At 34.4% G+C, this 19,619-nt stretch overlaps 1 protein-coding gene across 3 annotated transcripts in view; it reads right to left on the bottom strand.

The window, feature by feature from the left end:
- Positions 1 to 19,619, bottom strand: part of Mgat4c (MGAT4 family member C) — a 675,471-nt gene that overhangs the window by 519,987 nt on the left and 135,865 nt on the right. For 2 of the 3 annotated variants that reach the window (XM_076553844.1, XM_076553843.1), the window contains exon 2: positions 13,160 to 13,191. The exons of the other annotated variant lie outside the window; for it this stretch is intronic. The gene's annotated coding sequence lies outside the window, so the exon portion shown is untranslated. The remainder of the gene's footprint in view (positions 1 to 13,159; positions 13,192 to 19,619) is intronic. 3 annotated transcript variants of the gene reach the window in all.

Here is a 19,619-nt window from a genome sequence, read left to right as displayed (position 1 = left end):
ACCAGATTTCCCATAATCTGAAGCCAAAGAGAGATATAATGAAATTAAGATTACTTAAGGATCTCATTCTGATGTCACTCTCAGGAAAAAAAAATAATTATTTCCTAGTAATGGAGGCATTAGCAAGGAAAGAAGTTAACTTACAGTGAAAATAAGACACTTAGATGTATTTATAACATGGAACTATTAAGGAGATAACAATATCTATTTTCCAGATTAAGCTTCTCTCTAAGAAAATTGATATATAATTTTAAAAGGATAAGTGCAATAAAATTATAACGTTCTGGTATACCTCAAATTTCCAGCAAGGATTATACCATTAGGTATGTAGTAGATATTCAGAAGTAATGCACTGGTCCTGCAAGATAACTCAGAATGTAAGTACAATATCTCCACAATCTTACAACTAGAGTTCAATCCTCAGAGCTACATTTTAGGAACAAGGATGTGGCCATGTCCAGCTGCACTCCCAGGACTCCTATAGTGAGGTTGTGCAGGGAGCCAGAAACAGGAAAGGCAGCCAGAAGCAACAGTAGAAATGAAAGAGATCTTGTCTCAGTCATATTCAAAGTAAGAAATGACTCCAAAGTGTTTTCTAACCTCTACTCTTGTGCATGCACACACACAAATAAATGCATATATAAATAAATAAATATAATTAATGTTTCCACTAGGTTTATAGTAGATAATCAAAACTTTTAAAATATAAGAAACCCATTAAAATTGAAACTTTCTTTCTTTCTTTTTTCTCCTGGACCAAGTGACATGACATTGACTAGATTTATCCTTCTACTTGAGACACAAGCATAAAGCTGTGTGAGCACTTGAAGCAATGACTTTCAGATATTAAGCAGATTTCTCCATTGGACCCTGTTCCTGAAACAAGGGGCAAGAGAAGAGATGGCCTTAAGAACAGCTTACTACAAGAGTACATCCATGCCATAATGCAGGCCAAAAATATGAGGCAACACCTGAGGCTTAGAGGGAGAGTTCTCTCTGTGATTGGAAGAGTTACTGTGAACTGAATCTAGGAGAGATTCCTAAATATTAGAACTAAGGGAGTTCAAGAGCTCCTCAGAGGGTCTTTAACTGAGGCAGGTGCCCTTACTTACAGAAACATCCAACTTTTAGTTTCTGTGGTAAAAAGTCTCATGAGATTATACAGAGTTAGAAACTGATAGCTTAGAGCAGAACAACAGCAACCAAAGGCTTCAGTTTGTCAAAAGTTAAGGGTAGTTTCACTCCTTCAATGGAAAATAACCCATGCATAGCTAAATGATAAAAATGTTCTATGCAACAAATCTTGATAAAGTGAAAAAGGTGTTCAAAACAATTCAGTAGTATTCTAATACAATATTTAAAGATATCAAAAGAACATAAAAAACATGAAGACCTACCTAAAGTAATTGATCTATAATTAATATTGATTGTGACTCATCCTGAGAAACTGAGTTCAGTTCCTAGCACACACACCAGGTTGCTAACGATGAATTGTTAACCTAGCACCACAGGAACCAATGTCTTCTACTGGCACCCACAAAGGCACATAAATAAAATCTTATAAATTAAAAAAAGCATACAGTACATAATACAGACGTGTATGTAATTCTTGGAATTCAGTGTGAAATACAACTTACAAAGAACAAAACATGAGAAAAATATGAAACTAATCAAGTATAGACAACAATGTATGCACATTACTAATGATGTTATATATAAAAGAACTAGAAATCTGTTAAGAAGCAGATCATTTTGATGGAAATACAAAGCAACTGTTCTAGTTTCTCTCTCTCTCTCTCTCTCTCTCTCTCTCTCTCTCTCTCTCTCTCTCTCTCTCTCTCTCTCTCTCTCCCTCTCTCTCTCTTTCTCTCTGAGACAGGGTTTCTCTATGTAGCTTTGTAGCTTTGTAGCCTTTCCTGGAATTCACTCTGTAGCCTAGGCTGGTCCTGAACTTATAGAGATCTGCTTGCCTTTGCCTCCCACCTGGCACTAGTTCCTCTTTTGCTGTGATAAAACACCCTGGCTAAAAGCGACCATAGGAGGAAACAGATTATTTTATCTTATACATCCATCCGGAGCACAATCCACCATTACGGGAGGTCAATATAGAAATTAGAGGCAGTAGTTTTGGAGGAATAGTGGTTGTTGGGCAGCTCACTGGCTTTGCTTCCTGATTGTTCACTGACTTATGTTCAGTTAGCTTCCTTGTACAGCCCAGACTCACCTGCCTAAGGATGACCCACAGTGGGCTGGCTCCTCCCACATCAATAAAGACAATCTCTCACAGACATGGCCACATTCCAATTTGATCTGGGAAATCTCTCAAATGAGATTTCAGATTACTGCAGCCTGATCAAGTTGACAGCTATGAGGACAGTAAGCTCCATCCATATAATTTTAGAGACCTACTTTTACTGTTAAATTGACCTTAGAGAAATAGGATAAAAAAAACCTCACAAGTGAACGAATAAAAATCAGGGCTGTGTAGAGAATGCAGGCCTGGCGTAATGCCAGATTGCTGTGGGACGGTCTGTATGTCAAATTGCTCTGATTGGTCAATAAATAAAACACTGGTTGGCCAGTGGCCAGGCAGGAAGTAGGTGGGACAAGGAGAGAGGAGAATTCTGGGAAGTGGAAGGCTGACCCGGAGAGACACTGCGCCGCCGCCATGACCAGCAGCATGTGAAGACGCCAGTAAGCCACCAGCCACGTGGCAAGGCATAGATTTATGGAAATGGATTAATTTAAGCTATAAGAATAGTTAGCAAGAAGCCTGCCACGGCCATACAGTTTGTAAGCAATATAAGTCTCTGTGTTTACTTGGTTGAGTCTGAGCGGCTGTGGGACTGGCGGGTGACAAAGATTTGTCCTGACTGTGGGCAAGGCAGGAAAACTCTAGCTACACCAGATGAGGTTCCTAAACTGCTATACATTACAATTTTTGTTCAGAACTGGAATAGATCCTAGTTGGTGTAGTAGGTAGCTGTTCCAGCTTTGACTTGGGAGTACTGCCCCACTGAGGCTTCCGGTAACTGTCATGTCTACCTATGACCTGCCTCTGAGGCATGCCAAGGCAGGAGCCCTTAAGACCTGAGATTCAGGTGTGCTGGCTCTCTTGGTTCCTGGTGATCCTGGATGCTGGCTGGTCGACCAAGCAGAGTTCTCCACAGAATGCCACTTGGACTGCACTTCTCTCCTGGATCCTGTAACCAATTCCTTTACTTGCTGTGAGTTACCCCAAAATACACCTCCCTTTTCACTATGTGGAGTTGCCTTAATAATTTCCCCCAATAAGTTGGTTTTATGAAAACTTAGTAAACAAATGGTACTATCAAATCAAAAGCTATATTTAATGAGTGCATTAAAATAAACAATCCAATGTTATTCTGTTTCTTTACTTTTAAACAGACAGCATTCATGTGCTTTTCTTGATAGAAATAATTATGCCCCAGATGATGAAATAAATTATATAATTTTTATTTATTTTAAGAAATCAATCCTAATGTCTTCTAATTTTATTGGGTAAGACATGTGTTGCAGTGGTTATATTTAGTCTGTTAAAAAAAAACAAGCAGAAAGTATGAAGTGGTGTTGATTGATATAAAGAGCTAGTCAAAATTTAAAATCTGTCTCTGAAGTTTGCTTGTTTAAGCAAATTATTATAGCTTCTTGGTATTTTCTAGTATCATGTTTTCAGATTGATACACATTAGGCATCAGCAAAGCACATGAAGCATAAACAGCAACTCCTCCTATGCCCTAAAACACTACAAATTATGTGGGAGGAATAATTACCAGGCAATAGTCTCAATCACAGTACACATAGAAAAGACTTTGATGTGACTCGAATATAAGAACTGTATTTTCCTATCTTGTAATTATAGATCAAGCAGTATTGAAAACCTTGAGTGGAGAGTCTATCTATCATCACATTTTTTAAAACTAATTTTACAATACATGGCCAGAGTAGGGCCCAAAAATTACACTAGAGATAGACACATTTGTGACCCTTTGACTAATTGACTAAAATCAATGGGATTATAATGAAATGTCAGAGATTGTTTATTGTCCTTCTAGTCATAGTATTATTTTTAAGGTCCGTATAGCTACAGGGCCTTTAAATGTCCTCATCACCGTGCATTCTAAATTTGCCTGTATTTGCTGTCTCACAGCTTATGGTCATTTCAAGTATAGAAAATTATTTGTATTTTAATCATGAGAAGCCTGTTGTCCCGGTACATATATGTAATCTCATCACATGGGAGGCTAAAGCAGGGCTATCCTAAGTTCAATGCTCTTCCTGGATACGTGATTGCTGGGCTGGCCAAAGTGATGCAATGGGGCACTTTTTAAAAGAAACAGAAGACACAGACACACAAATACAAAGTACTCATAAATTAACCATTGTAGACTTATTTGAATTTATCTTGTTAATCTCAAAGTTGGACGCCAATTTTATTGCAATAAGAGATTAGGACTATAATCCTTTACATACCTATTAGTAGGAAGATGACATAATTTAACCATATCCCCTTTACAGTATGAGGATAACTACAATAATCTCAAATATATACTAGTGAAGATTTCCACCTGTCAACATTTTAGCTTTGTGACTGGACAACAGTATACTGCCTCAGTTACATTCAGTTACATTCTACATGGTGTAAGCAAGTCTCTTAAATGGAAGTAATCTCTTCATTTCTATCCTATTATGCCAAGTACAATTTAAAGTTAAATTGCCTTGGGTCATTTTTTCCGAGGAAGCTGGGACTACTTGCAAGCAACCCTCTAGATCATGCATATTGATCTCATGCAAATAAAGAATGGCAAAGATAATAAAACCCCACCTGACACTGCCACATGTCCTTTCCCCAACTTCCTACAAGCTGTACACAATTCTCTGTAAATTTCACGTGGCCTAATTTTTTTAGGGAGAGACTAATGTATGTACCGGCTGGAGGGTTAACTGTAGGGGAGACTCATGAGTGATATGAAGAGGATGTTGCCACCCAGGCTGAAGTGAGACTTTAATGGCATGGCTTTTGTGGGCACCCATGCTCCTATAAATAACTTCTTACCTATCCTCTGTAAGTAAAGTGGGCTTGCTTACTGGTTCACCAGCTTGAACTTTGGTGAGATCACACTTTGCTATATTGTGCTGTATCTGGGATGAGTGTGTTTTTTCATAACTCCTGGGATATATTCATGCAACAGACACTCTATGATGAAGAACAATTCTTAGATCACTAATTTTTCTTCTTTTCACATTCCTATAAATAATATACATTTAACTATTTTTATCTATAGCAATGGGCAATAGATATAACTTCAATCCCACAGATATTCTTTATTCAGAAGTTAAAAGAAGATAAGAGACATATGTTTAAGATCTCAGAATTCAAGGGAACTAATCATAGCACAGAAAAGGCTATCACATTCTGAAACATTTGCAACAGTTCCTTGAGAATCAGAAATCAATATGTTGGTATTTAGGGTACAGAACAGATTATTTGCATGATGGCAGGTCTAGTCATTTAAGAGTAAATATTCTAATTTTATAGACTTAAATTACCTTTATGGAAAATTGAAATTCTTTTCATTTAGGTGCTACCTGAAGTAAATTCTAGTTTCATCCTTTGCTTTCAACAAATTTGATGATGGTATTCAAACCAATTTTATTTTACAAAGCAAATTGGATTAATAAATCATTTCCTGGATATGCTGAATTTATGGAATTGATTTCAGAAGTGTTGTTTATCTACTATTTCACCAGAGAATGCCAAAAATGCAACAAACCGAGGCAGCACTTCTCATTTTATACTCCTTTGAGTCAGTATCTGGCTTACAGGGAGTGTCACAGAACTGTATCCAACTAAGTCGCCCTCCTCTAAGGAGCTCATGTTCAGGGTCCATGAAACAGTTATGTGAATTTATTGCCTGGATATTGCATGACAACGCAATCATGTCCTTGCTGGCCATCATCCCAGAGACGTTTTCAGCTCCTAGTGACGTCCTGAAACTTCTGTGCAAGAATAATTCTCAAAATCCCATCACAAACCCTCGATTAAAGTTGAAAATTCTTTCTAAGTCAATTTGTCCTGTACTCTGGACTGGGCTGGATCTCACTGCGTACCTTGAACTTTTGATCCTCTTGCTTCCAATTCCCACATGCTAAGATGATACACATTTACCCTCCAGCACTATTTATATAGTGTTTAGGATCAGGAGCTCCTGAATGCTAGGAGAATATCCACAAAATGAGCTGTATCCTTAGCTCATAAGTTTCATGCTGAATGATAACTGGAAAATTCCTTTTCCTTCAGGTGAATAGAAGGCTTCCATAAACAATACTATTCACATTTCATGCCTTATTCTTTGCTCTGTTTTTTCGATTACAAGAAAGTCAGTTGCTGGTCACATAATTTATAATATAAACATATGATTTGTCATGGCTATCTTGGAGTATGTGCAAATCTTGATAGTTAAATTGATGAATTAAAACAGGCAGAAGCTTGTAAATATTAACTAAAGTGTGTTCTACGCAACTGTAGCTCTTGGAGTCTACTTTTAGTAGACACTAGTAAAACTGTCTATTCTCTATGCTTTCAACTGTATAATGAATGTGTATGCTTCTACTGTTAGGCTGACATAGAGTTTCTTTGTGGAATTTTTTTTCTCAAAATCTCTGTTTCTGGGCCATTGATCACTGGCTTTGTTCTTATGCTTCTAAACTGCTCATTTTGACAATAATTTTCTGCTTTTTTGTAGCCAAAAAAAGTCAAATATTATCTTAGAAGCATATGAAAATGAAGAATCTGTCAGGTTCTTTGACTACTAAAAAAATAGATGCTAGTCCCTGTCATCTTCCCACAAGTGAGGGCATAGTGCAATTCCAGCCAAGGACCTCCTATGGTCAGTGCAATCAGAGGCTGCTCATGCATGAGCTATGATAATAAAATATGAAAGTATATTTCTTGAATAAAATTCACATCCATTACTTTTCCCAGCTTGATAAATCCTCTGCAACTGTGCTAGATGCAGTCCTAGCAATTTGTGTAGGACAAGTTGAACTCTAGGGGAGTGACCCATGCTTTCTTATGAGGTCCTTTTATAAGTAACATGAAATCCCATTCTTCTCTAAAATCCAGTGCACAAATTTACCTCTTGAATCACCATTTCCTGGAGTACCATCATTTAATGTAAGATTGCTTTCTTTTTTAGACAGGGTTTCTCTGTGTGTAGCTTTGGAGCCTGATCTGGAACTTGATTTGCAGACCACGTTGGCCTTGTACTCACAGAGATCCACCTGCCTCTGCCTTCTGAGTGCTGGGAATAAAGGCATGCACCACCACTGCCCAGCCTGTGAGATTGCTCTTGTATTCAATTTTGGTAATTGACTATATTCCAGAAAACATTTATGAACTGTGTTAGCCTCTAGGAGGTAACTGTTCTGCACATCCAGCAGGGTGATTGGACTGGGAAATTTGTGTTAGATAAATACAGATTGCCAGACTAACTGAAAAATTTGTCTTTGTTTTGTTTTTAGGAGTAGATTGATTTGTTGTTTTTGATTTTGTCATCAATCGTATGAAATGGTCATATTTTTTATATTTTAGAGAGCACAGGGAATTATTAGTTTAATTTCAAATATATTTAGTTGAGTAATCAATATAATAAAAACATTTATATGCATTTTCTGTGATGTAAAATGAATCCATAGTTACAATTATATAATTTAGAGCACAAGTTAGTTTTATTCAAACTACTATTAAGCCATTATCAGAGATGTTCCCTACCTAGTTAAATTTCATTATTGACCTCTTGCCAGATATTAAGAAGATTAAGCATAATCCTCAGTTATTGTAATTTATAACATTTCAGGTAATGAATACTGACTGGTTATGAAGGGACAGTTTGTACAGGAATGTGTTCCAAACATATTCATTTATTAAAATCCATCTGCCTCCCATGACATTCACCTCAGAGCAACCATCATCTGGAGTTTCCTAATTTATAGTTATATCTTACATGTAAATATTTATTCATAGTAATAAGCAGCTTAGGAGTTACATTACAGACTACATTTTCATTCTGTGCTTACAAATATTCTCATTTTACTGTATATGTGTGTATATATAAATATATGCATATATATATACTACACACACATATATATGTATATATATATATATATATACATATATATCTTGGTATTCTAGGATTTCTGTCTATAAAATTACATCATTTTATTTAGAATACTGAAAAATTTAAGGCTGTAGAGATGACTCAATGATAAATAACATCTACTAAAAATAAGATGACTAGAAATTGGATCCTAGCACTCAGATGACTAGGTGGTACATGCTTATCATTCCAGATACCAAGTGTGTGCGGAGGATGTAGAGCAAAATAATTCCTTGTATTTTCAACCAAATGTTCAGAAAATTTCCTTGCTTCAAAAGAGTAGGTGGAAAGAGAAAAAGAATACCCAACACCCTTGCCTTGTTTCCAAGGGTCTGCATTCCCTCACACACATGTGTGAGTGTATAGTCATACAGAGACACATGTACACAAATAAATGATTCTAAGTAACAAAATGGGAAAAATCTGGATCGAACACCTCGAATTGTATTAAGGATGACATTCTATCCTTATTGTGTAAAATGTTGAGGGAATAATTAGGTAAAAATCATATACAATGCCTTTTCAGCTGGGAAAACATTTCTTCAGCCAGCCTTCTGAAAGTGGAAACTTCCAAAAGCCTCACTCTCTTCATCCTTCCTACTATACAAGCTGTTCATTGTTTGAAGGTTAAGACCAACCAAAGAGCACACATATTGTTTCCCATGACTATTTACTTACTGTCTCTCAAGTCTCTAATCTCGATAAATATTTCATAACGAGTGATACTGTAAAAGAAGCAAAATTTGCTATTTAAACACTAAGAATTTATTTTTTAGAAATACAGATAATATCTGTTTTAGTAACATTAATCATGGTGGGCAAGATAATAAAACCTTGAATATTCCTCTAATTTTGAATATTGTATCATTCAGTCTTTGTTATACAATTATTTGGTTTGATTATATTTCATGAGAAAGGTACTACAAATTTGTACAGTATTTATTCATTATTTTGATATTTCAATTAGCACAATCAACTAGTATGATTTTTTACAACTTAAGGAGAGATATCAGAGTAAGTCTCTAACAAATATTTTATTATTTGAGATTATAATGTAATCAATTCACACAAATCACTTCATCCTTTCATTTCCTCCCTACAAACTCTAAATATACCCCTCTTGCTCTGTTGAAATTTATGGTCTCTTTTTCATTAATTGTTTATATATATATATATATAATTATATTTTATATCTTTTATATTATTATATATTTATATATTATATACTTATATATAAATATGTATTTATGTATTATGTAATATATAAATAACCTGTTCAGCTCATATGTTACTTCTCTGTGTTTCTTTGATGGGGGAGCTGAGCACTTAGTATGTTTTGTACAAATATATGGTAAAAATACATCATTATATCTTAAACATATTGAAAAAGCAGGCATTTAAAATAAATTTAAGGAAGCTTATGCCTACTAGGATAGCTTTTTCATCACAGATTTTTTATCTCAAACAGGACTCTTTTATTCAGCTACTCCTCATCAGCTATTCTCTTGTTACATACAATGACCAGGCAATCAGCTATAGCAAACACTGGGGTTATTTTGCTTGAGTAGAGCTAAAATAGAAATGTTGAATTTTTCTCAATGTAGAAGTTCTAAAATAAGTGAAAAATTATCTCAAATTATACATGAGTTTTAAGGATTCTAAAAAGTGCTGATAGTTGATAGGGATGTATGAGAAGAGGTTGTCAGCAATAATTCTGATTGCTTTCTTCTGACTCACCGAGGAAACTCAACAAAGTTATGCAGAGTTCTATAGGCAATCCTACCTACCAGGGAATTGGATTGGTATGATAGAATCTGAATGATGCAAAAGCAATCAGAAAATCTATATAGAATATTCGGGAGAAAGAAAAGAACAATATATGACCTACCTTAAACTGCACAATGATATGCAATTCAAAGGTAGCTGTGACTGAATAGAATAAAATAATTAGTATTTAAATGAATACAAATTTTTAGGTTAATGTGTAAAAAAAATCTTGATTGTTTAATACATTGTCATGTTTTCTTTTTACTTGAATATGTGTACACATATGTGTGTGTGTGTGTGTGTGTGTGTGTGTGAATGCAGGGACCCACAGAGACCAAATGTTCTAGATGCTCCTGGGACTATTGTCAGAGTTGCTTGTTAGCCACCCATTGTGGATGGTGGGGATTAAAGATAGGTTCTCTGTAAGAGCTGTGTATGCTCTTTTAACAACCTTGCCATTTCTTCAGCCTTTATATATAGTCAAGGTAATTTGGAAATATTTTCCCAGCCTTTAGCTAAAACCTATTCTGTTAAATTAGCTTTGATCATCCAATGCCAGTTGTTAACAAGACTTTATCTGTGTCACAGAAAGGACAAAGAGAAAAGAAAAGCACATAGTAGTATCATAAGTGTAATTTAAAAATACATAGGCTTGTTAGAAGAATAGTAAAATATTTAAGAAGAAAATATATAGTGAGTGATTAAAACTAACATAGTGAGGAATTAATGCTAAGACAGACTTAGATTACAGACAATAATATAGGAGATATGACTGAGGAAGAATAGTCCAGTCTAGTAGGTCCATAACTCTTGGGGGCTTCTGTTTCTTGTCTTTTCCCTTGCTAGGATGCTCATTTCTAGGATTAATGAATATGTATGCTCTCTCATTCTTGTCTATTGAAACCAGATATTGAGTGACACCATATAGCAAGAGTCATGATCAAATTAGTGGAATTCCTAAATCATCTATTTTGAAATGTTTATTGTTCAACTATATGTGAATGATTTATAACAGGCTGTGTATATTAATGAGTTAAGGGGTGTAATCTCTTTGTCCCCGAAAAGACAAAGACTTTTCAAATTCAGATACAGTTACTAGTGTGGTGGCTGGGTGTCTATAAAGTAATTGAGAGAATTAAAAATGACAGTTATTAGCGATGGAGCATTGGAGAAGTCATTCAAAATCATTGCATATTCCAGCCAAGACATTTATTTGTCTTTATTTCTGTCACATTTCTTCTTACATTATGGTCCTCATATCTTCTTTGAAAATGTAAATTTACTGTTTTTATGTATTATAAATACATACGTTCTGTGGATTACAATGTGGTTATGTTTCAGTAAACCCTCTGTGCATTAAAACAAATGAACAAAAGAAATTGATGTGAAAAGAATTCAATACACAAGCTGCATTGAAAATCGCATCCTATTAACACCACATCCTGGAGGGGTTTTATGGCTTTCCTCAAGATAACATGGGCTCTGGTCTGTTGTGGAATATTATTTTAACTGGGAAAAATGTGTTACATTTGTTTATGCTTCAGAATAATATTTTAAGTGTATAAGGGTATATTACTTTTGTTTACGCTGCATATGTTTAATGATATAAGGATGTGTGTTTACTTGTGTGAAGTTGTGTTGAATCTGTTTTATCTCACCTGCCTAAGGCATCTGATTGGTCTAATAAAAAATTGAATGGCCAATAACTAGGCAGGATAGGGAAGGTCTTCCAGGCAGAGAGATTAAAGAGGAGGAGAAAGCTAGGCTCCAGAAGAAAAGGAAAAAAAGCATAAGAGAAGAAAGGAGGAGAGAATGAGGGAGATGCCCAGGGCCAGATGCCAGGCAGCCAATAGCCAGCCAGACATAGAGACATCAAGAAAGTAAGAAAAGGTAAAAATTCCCAAAGCAAAGGGTAAAGAGAAATTGGTTAATTTAAGATAAAAGAGGTAGCCAGAAACATGCCCAAGCTATGCTGAGAATTCAAAACTTAATAAATGTCTGTGTTATGATTTGGGAGCTGATAAATGCCCCCCCCAAAAAAAAATCCTGGTACACGGGTCTCTACCACATAGGAGATAATACCATAGTGCACACTGATAATATGAGAAATGATAAGGATTCAAAATAATCATCTTACCAATAAGAAACAATGGTAAACAGATTTAAAGAAGAATCTTTAAAAAGAATATCAGAGAAACTCATACATGTATTTAAAAATAGTCTATCACAATGGAAACTGACCATTCATCCTTAGGAAATTAAACTGAGAACCAAAACAATAACTACATAATAAAAATTAAAATGCATATAGTTAAAAGGGATAATAATAGAAAGTATAAAACAATGTAGAACACAGATAAATCCTCTGTTTTGTGGTAGAAACTTACATTTATGCTACTAGTTTGGAAAACCCATAAGCACCTAATTAGGAAAAGGAAATGAATGCACCTGACTCTACTGATTTTTCTGACCAGGAGGCATCAGATGAATAATGTGCATGTATACCAAAAATACAAGCAAGAAATTTCATGGCATTGTTCATTTATTTCAAATTTGGCAGATGCAGAATATATTGATATCCATTCATAATAATGAAAAAAATTGAATTGTACCCAAATAAAAGATTATCTCCCTGATGTGATTTCTCTTAATAAAACTAGAAATCAATTATTACTTTCATCCAAATGCATAGCCAGACATGGTCATACGGGTCCGTAATTCCACCACTCAGGAACCTGGGGCCCAGAAAATGCAAATTGTTGGCCTGGGCTACTTAGAAAATTCCTGTCTGAAAAACATACATCAATAAACACAAAAATAAAATGTATGCCAACACAATATGCTGGACTAGAAATTATGATCCAATTTCAGAAAAGGAGAACATTCTTTGGACAATAGAGACCTTTTACATTCTCAGTATTCTGTATTTAGAGGAAAGTAGTATTTACTATCACTGAGCTGAACTATTATAGATCCTGCATTCTTCTGTGTCTTGTAACTTTTAATTTAATTACAAATATACAACTTAATAAATAATATACATATGCAATTCTTTATGTCAGTTCCTCTAAAATTAAATTGTGTATAATGTAGCATTTTTAATATAATTTGTAGTCACAGTTGCTAAATGCATTTAGCATATGTGACATAGAAAACACAGAGTTTATGTACATCAAGAAAATGATCTAACCTTCTTCAGCCATGCTTACCTCTGGTCTAGGATCTGGGAGACATCAGAACTCTGAAAAATTAAAATTTAATTTTACTAATATCACTCATGCATTAGTTTATTTAAGATTAAAGTGTATAAGCAACATCAAATACATATTATTAATATTCTCATAATCACATGGTTTAAATCACCTGCATATCATGTGGGGCCTTCATGAAGGAAACACTCTGTGGTAAAAATCAGTCTCTGTTTTAAGGAAATTTAAGACATGGAAGAGTACCCAGGAAGCAATAAATAAAATCTTACTAACAACGACTGTGATTCTCCTCTTTAGCACCTTGTTTCTTCAAACTCCAAAATCTTGTAAGAATTTCAGATATCATAACAGTAGAAAATACAGAAATGTTTCCCATACAAATCAATTATTAAAATCAGGATTTTTACAATCGTGTGATGAGTCTATATGGCAGGTACTTTCTACATTTTATTCTTTTGACATCAGTGATTTTTTACCAGTGGTTTCAAAAATGAAATGCAATAAGATCAAGAGTTTCAAAGGAGCATTATTTAGTGATACTCTAGTAATATATTTCTATGCAAAGATGGAAAAAAAAATCTATGTGTTCCATGTCCCTCAGTAATGTTTTGAAATTGTCACAATCTCCCAAAAGAAAAAAATTCCAGTTTGACAATTTATGTGGTGTGTCCCATCCACGTTTGTTTATTAGGAATCCATCCAATCAAAAAATAATTCATTGTTCCTGTTTTAATGGACTAATATATTTTCCTTTTCCTTTTTTTTTGTAATTGGAGCACTATGAAATACATATTGGTCCTGAAATAATAATCTTCAAGCCCCATCCTTACTGGGCTTCCAGGTGTGCACAACCACATTTTGCTTTAAGGTGATTTTGTGTAAAACAGGGAAGCAAAACAAACATTGAATCGACTCTTTTGTTTCAAGAATTCTCAATTCAGCTTTAAAAAAAAAAAAATCAAACATGAGCCAAACCTACACAAAGAAAAATAAAACATACTACAAATCTATACTACTGAAATCCATGGACACTGTTATAAAAGATTCCACTCAGTGGAGGCTGATTTGTATGTTTTGTTACTTTTATATTAAATTTTAAATTAAGTCCATAGCTATCTTTAACGAGCACACTTCCTAGGAGTTAAAAAAAAATCTTAGGTACAATTAACCAGGGTGTACTGCTTTTAGTCTGGCTCACCTTGGTCACTCTCTTCGCTGTGTGATTATAACATATAGAGGTTTACAGGTATATAAATAGGATATACTACTACACAGAATAATGAAAGGATTTTCACTTCAGCAAGTATGAGTAAATACTAGCTAGTGAGATCAAAATTTACTGTATAAACCTAGGTATTTCACTGGGCAGTGGTGGTGCACGCCTTTAATCCCAGCACTCAGGAGGCAGAGGCAGGCGGATCTCTGTGAGTTCAAGGTCAGCCTGGTGTCCAAAGCAAGTTTCAGGAAAGGCACAAAGCTACGCAGAGAAACCCTGTCTCAGAAAACAACACCAACAACAAAACACCTAGGTATTTCACTGATTTTCATCAGTGAAATTTTATAAGCCTCATGTATGTTGAGATTACATTTTTCCCCTAAGCATCTTCTATATAAAGTTGTAGACTCAAGTTATATACTCACAACTACATACACTTTTTGTTTGTTTAAATATGATAGAGACCTACTTATTCTTACTGGTAGTAAAATTAGTGCTCTACTTTCCTTGGTCACAGTGTGACATGAGAATCTACTGTTTGTTCAATAAATTGTGATCAATGGATAAATAGTAAGTGAATAATCTCAGAATTCCAGGTGCTATTTAACAAAAGTAGTTCTTACTAACCTTGAAACACAAGAAACATCTTCTCAATTTTTCTTCATTTTACAAATATATGAATTTAGTTTGGAAATGTAAAAGCCTTAAGCTCTTATGGAGAAACAATGTCTTTTATTTAATTCAATACTGTAATGAAATAATCATTTGAATGTTCTAATTTCATAAGTTTACTTGACCAAATTATAAAAGCACATTATTTTGATATAGCCTAATAATCAGAAAATTTGGTCTTTTGTTATTTAATTTTTTGAAACATTTCATGTTTAAATAGTTGAATTTTATGAGTGTTTCTATGAGGTAAGAAACATGTAATTTTGTATTGCTTTAAACAATATTGATATTAAAATATGGATAATTGGATGAGTATTCTGTTGGTGGTATTTTTTTTTACTCTTTTGAGTCTGCCACTCAGCTCGCAAATAAGTCACACATGCAGACTTATTAAGAAATATTCTACTCACTCTTCTAGCCAGCTTTTCTCTAGCTAGAAGTTTTCCTCTGTCCCACCAGTCCCACAGCCACTCAGAACCAAATAAAAATACAGAGGCTTATATTAATTAAAACTGCTCGGCCATTAGCTCAGGCTTACTACTGACTAGCTCTTGCACTTAAACTCATCCAATTTCTCTTCATCTATATGTTGCCACATGTTCTGTGGCTTTACCTGTGTGCCATTACATGCTGCTCCCTGGATAGCGGGCTGGCATACCCTAACTCAGCCTTTCTCTTCCCAGAATTCTCCTTGTCTGCTTACCCTGCTTATACTTCCTGTCTGGCTACTGGCCAATCAGCATTTTATCAAACCAGTGTACAAAAGCATATTCCACAGTACTTTTCTTAACTTTAGATTATCCTGTCTATCTTTTACCTCTGGGCTTTTCCTGTTCTCTTATTTCTGTATCTTACTCTTACTCTGTGGGTGGCTGTGCAGTTGGGTGGCTGGCCCCTGGAGTCCTCCTCCTTCTCTGGTTCCTCCTCAATGCTGGTTTCCAGATTTCTCCATATATGTATATGTATACTCTCTCTTCCTGATAACCCCGCCTATCTTTTTTTCCTGTCTTGTTATTGGCCGTTCAGATCTTTACTAGATCATCAGGTATTTTAGACAGGCAAAGTAACACAGGCTCAGTGTTAAACAAATGCAACATCAACAAAAGTAACATGCCTTAAAATAATATTTTACTACAGAATTCCATACCATTATTGATATTTTACATAATTAATCATGCTCCCAAATATCATGAGAAAAATTTTTAACGTTGCTATTACAAAAGAACCTTTTTCATTTCTCTTTATTTTTTGTTTCTTTCTGTTTAAATAATATTACCTCTGTACCAGTAATTTTATCTTTTTTATAATTTCAGAAAAATTACACTATTGTAAATTATTTTCATCACATCTTTTTCTATTATTAGTGCTGAAATTTATGTGACTATTATCTTGGCAATTGCTGAATTTTGATCCAAATTTATCTTTTTCTTTTCCAATGGAAACAAAGGAAAGACCATACCATAGACAGGCAGATGGAATGAAAATTGAGCACTTAACTGTATCAGAAATAACTATGAAGACAAGTCTGGCACATGAAAACAAATCAGTATTTATTTGACTTATATTGCATACTGAGAAATTTCTGGTAATTTTATATGAGGGATAGCTTAAAAAAATACATTTGATGACCATTTAAGCTTGTCTTTTACAATTTTTATAGACAGTTTGCATCCCCATAAATTCATTTGTAAGGGTCCCAATTTACAATGTGATGTTATCTAGACACATGACTTATGGGAAAACACCTGGCTTAGATAAATTCATGTGGGTATAGCCTTTCACACTGGGGTTAATACCCTTACAGGAAGAGTTACAGGATGCCTTTGTCTTTATATACAGCATAGGGTGTGAATACCAGAAGTCACTTTATTAAAACTCACTAGGAATATACAAAGTATTTATTTTTGTCTTTATTTTTGATCTTTTGAAACTGAAATACAGTTTTATCATTTCCTGTTCCTTACCCCCTCCAATGTTTTCCATGTGTGCCCCTTGTTTTCTGTCTAATTCATGGCTTCTATTTCTTTGAGTGTTTCCATGTTCCACAGTGTTATCAATTTAAGTCTCCCAAATTGTTCTATTTTGTTATAGCTGCCAGACTTAAAACAATGCATATCTTAGTCATAGCACATACTTTGATATCAAGTGTGAAACATTCACTTCTGTGTTAAGTTTAATAGAAATTGTTATATGATTGGAAATAAGTAAATTACTATATATAGCAAACATAATTTCTTATAGTTTTTATACACTCTATGAAATTTATGGTACTGCTTTATGCTTTATTTAAAAGATCCTCCCTTGCAACAAGTTTAGATGGAGCCTTCTTACAACAATCTCTGAAATATTTAATATAAGAATTACACATGTAACATTTTTCAATAATCTCACAAAAGTAGTACCAATTCAGGGGTCTTGTTCTGTGTAACTTTAAGACCAAATGTACTAATTAATTAAATATTTACAAGTTTTGATAATTCAAACCATTACTCTCTCAAAATGTGATTTTAGATCTGTTTGGTAGTCTTTTTGATGCCTGTAAGCCTCAAGGAATACTTTAGCACAGTAGTTTTATATCATATTGACTTATCTATTTGTAGAAGAGACTCACTCAGTAGGCTATAAGCTCCTTGATGATATGAGAAAAAATATTATTGCACATTTTATTTCTATCTCTTAACATAGAGTTTAATGTAGTAGATGATTACAACATTATTTGATTTGCCAGTGATTTCTAATGTCTGATATAAGAAATAATTTAAAATCTCAGTAGAATATGGATGTTTATTTACAAAGATATAACTTTGACATAAACATAAAAGGTATGTTTGTAGACATCAAGAACCTCCCTATCATTCCAGATAGTAGGGAGGTTAAGACAGGGGAATTGCAATTTTGAAAACAGCTATATTGTGAGACACTATTTCAAATTAAAAATAAAAAGAGCTCATGATTTGCCTTAGTGGTAGATCCCTTGCTTTGTAAGTCCACATCCCTGAGCTCGGTCTTATTTGTTGAAATAAAAAGACCATAAAAGGACAAGGAGGCAGAAAGGAAGGATGATGATGATGACGAGGAGGAACTAGCAAAACATGCAGGTGGTATCAGGAGGCTGTATAATACCAAGCTGAACATGTTCTTAACCAAGAGCTATTGTCATAGTGCTCTACCTTCAGCTGCACTCTTGAAGATATGAAATGATGTCCTCAAGCAGTAATTTGTAAAAGTTCTCAAACTCTAAACTAGCAAATTCCATTTTGTTTCTTGTTTCTGTCTCACTTATTTTTTTTAACCATTTTGTTTGTGTTGTTGTTGTTTAATTCCATCTGCTTTCAAAACTTGTGCTACAACTGGAAACTCCGCCAGTCTTTGGATTTTGTATAAAACATTTAGATAGCTGTAAGCATAGTAAACACAGATTTTATGTCACTAGACTCCCTTTCTCCTCAGTGTGGTCACATTGTTATTAAAGCTCAATGACTATCCTCTCTCCTGCTGCTAGTATCTTTTCCTGACCACAGTATTAACAGTTCAAAAGAAGATGTATGTTAAATAAACTGGTTTCTTTGAAATTCAAGGACTATTACTTTAAAATTCTTTAGAACACTATCTCAAAGATCTTGTAATAGATCAAATTTAATAACATCTGAAGGATGTTGATAATTTTCACAGCAAAACTTATACTTCTGATATTTTGGGACAAGTGTTTCAAGACCCTGTAATATTTTATAATATGTATGCACTATTTTACAAATTGGAATATTTTAATAATATTAAAATATTATAACTACTTCAAAGTCAGTAGGACAAAGCTGGCCAGATAGTCTCTCCTGAAATGCACCATCCACCTGGAAAATTGAAAAAAGTCAAGGTTTGCTAAATAACTGCTGCAGACCACAATTCCTAATTAACTTAAGATATTGGAGTTATGGGTTTTAATGTAGTTTTCCAGGATGGAATGTGTTTTACAACAACTGCTCTGTACTGAATAGATTTTCTCTGAGAAGATTGGGTCTATTAGTCATTAATAAAGGGTTTCATATTTGGAAGGGGGAAATAGTAAACACTAGGAAAGCTCATCAGTTTGTCTACATCAAAGAAATGTAACAGAGAATGGGTTCTTATTGTAACTAAGCTCATTGCTCTATAGCTAGAGCGTGAATATTCCTTCCTAGTGGTTGCATGAAATTGTGCTCTTCAATGGAGTTCAATGATAGTGGCTGCTCTAACCTTAAAAAAAAATCAGCCTGTTTATCACCAAAGGAGCTTTATTGGTAAAGAAAATTGCATTATATTCCTTTCCACAATTCCACATCAAATGTGTCCTGAGAGTTCTATCAGGCACAAGAGAAGGCAATAAGTGACACTTTCAGATGCAAAATACAGCAGAAGGGAAGTACCAAAAGCATTTCTAAGGTACTGGAATCAAATGGCCCAGATTTAAACTGTTGTTTTACTTTGAGTTATAATCTCCTTGCCCTCTAGTGGCTCTAGACGTGGAGAATAGATGTCTGTATTATTATATATTATCTGAGATTCTTTTGGAGTCTGAACTGAGGAAGAAAACCCCTC

Source organism: Peromyscus maniculatus, chromosome 18, assembly GCF_049852395.1.
Source record: "Peromyscus maniculatus bairdii isolate BWxNUB_F1_BW_parent chromosome 18, HU_Pman_BW_mat_3.1, whole genome shotgun sequence".
NCBI lineage: Eukaryota > Metazoa > Chordata > Mammalia > Rodentia > Cricetidae > Peromyscus > Peromyscus maniculatus.
The sequence above is the reverse complement of the archived record's forward strand: the minus strand, read 5'-3'. Positions and strand labels throughout refer to the sequence as shown.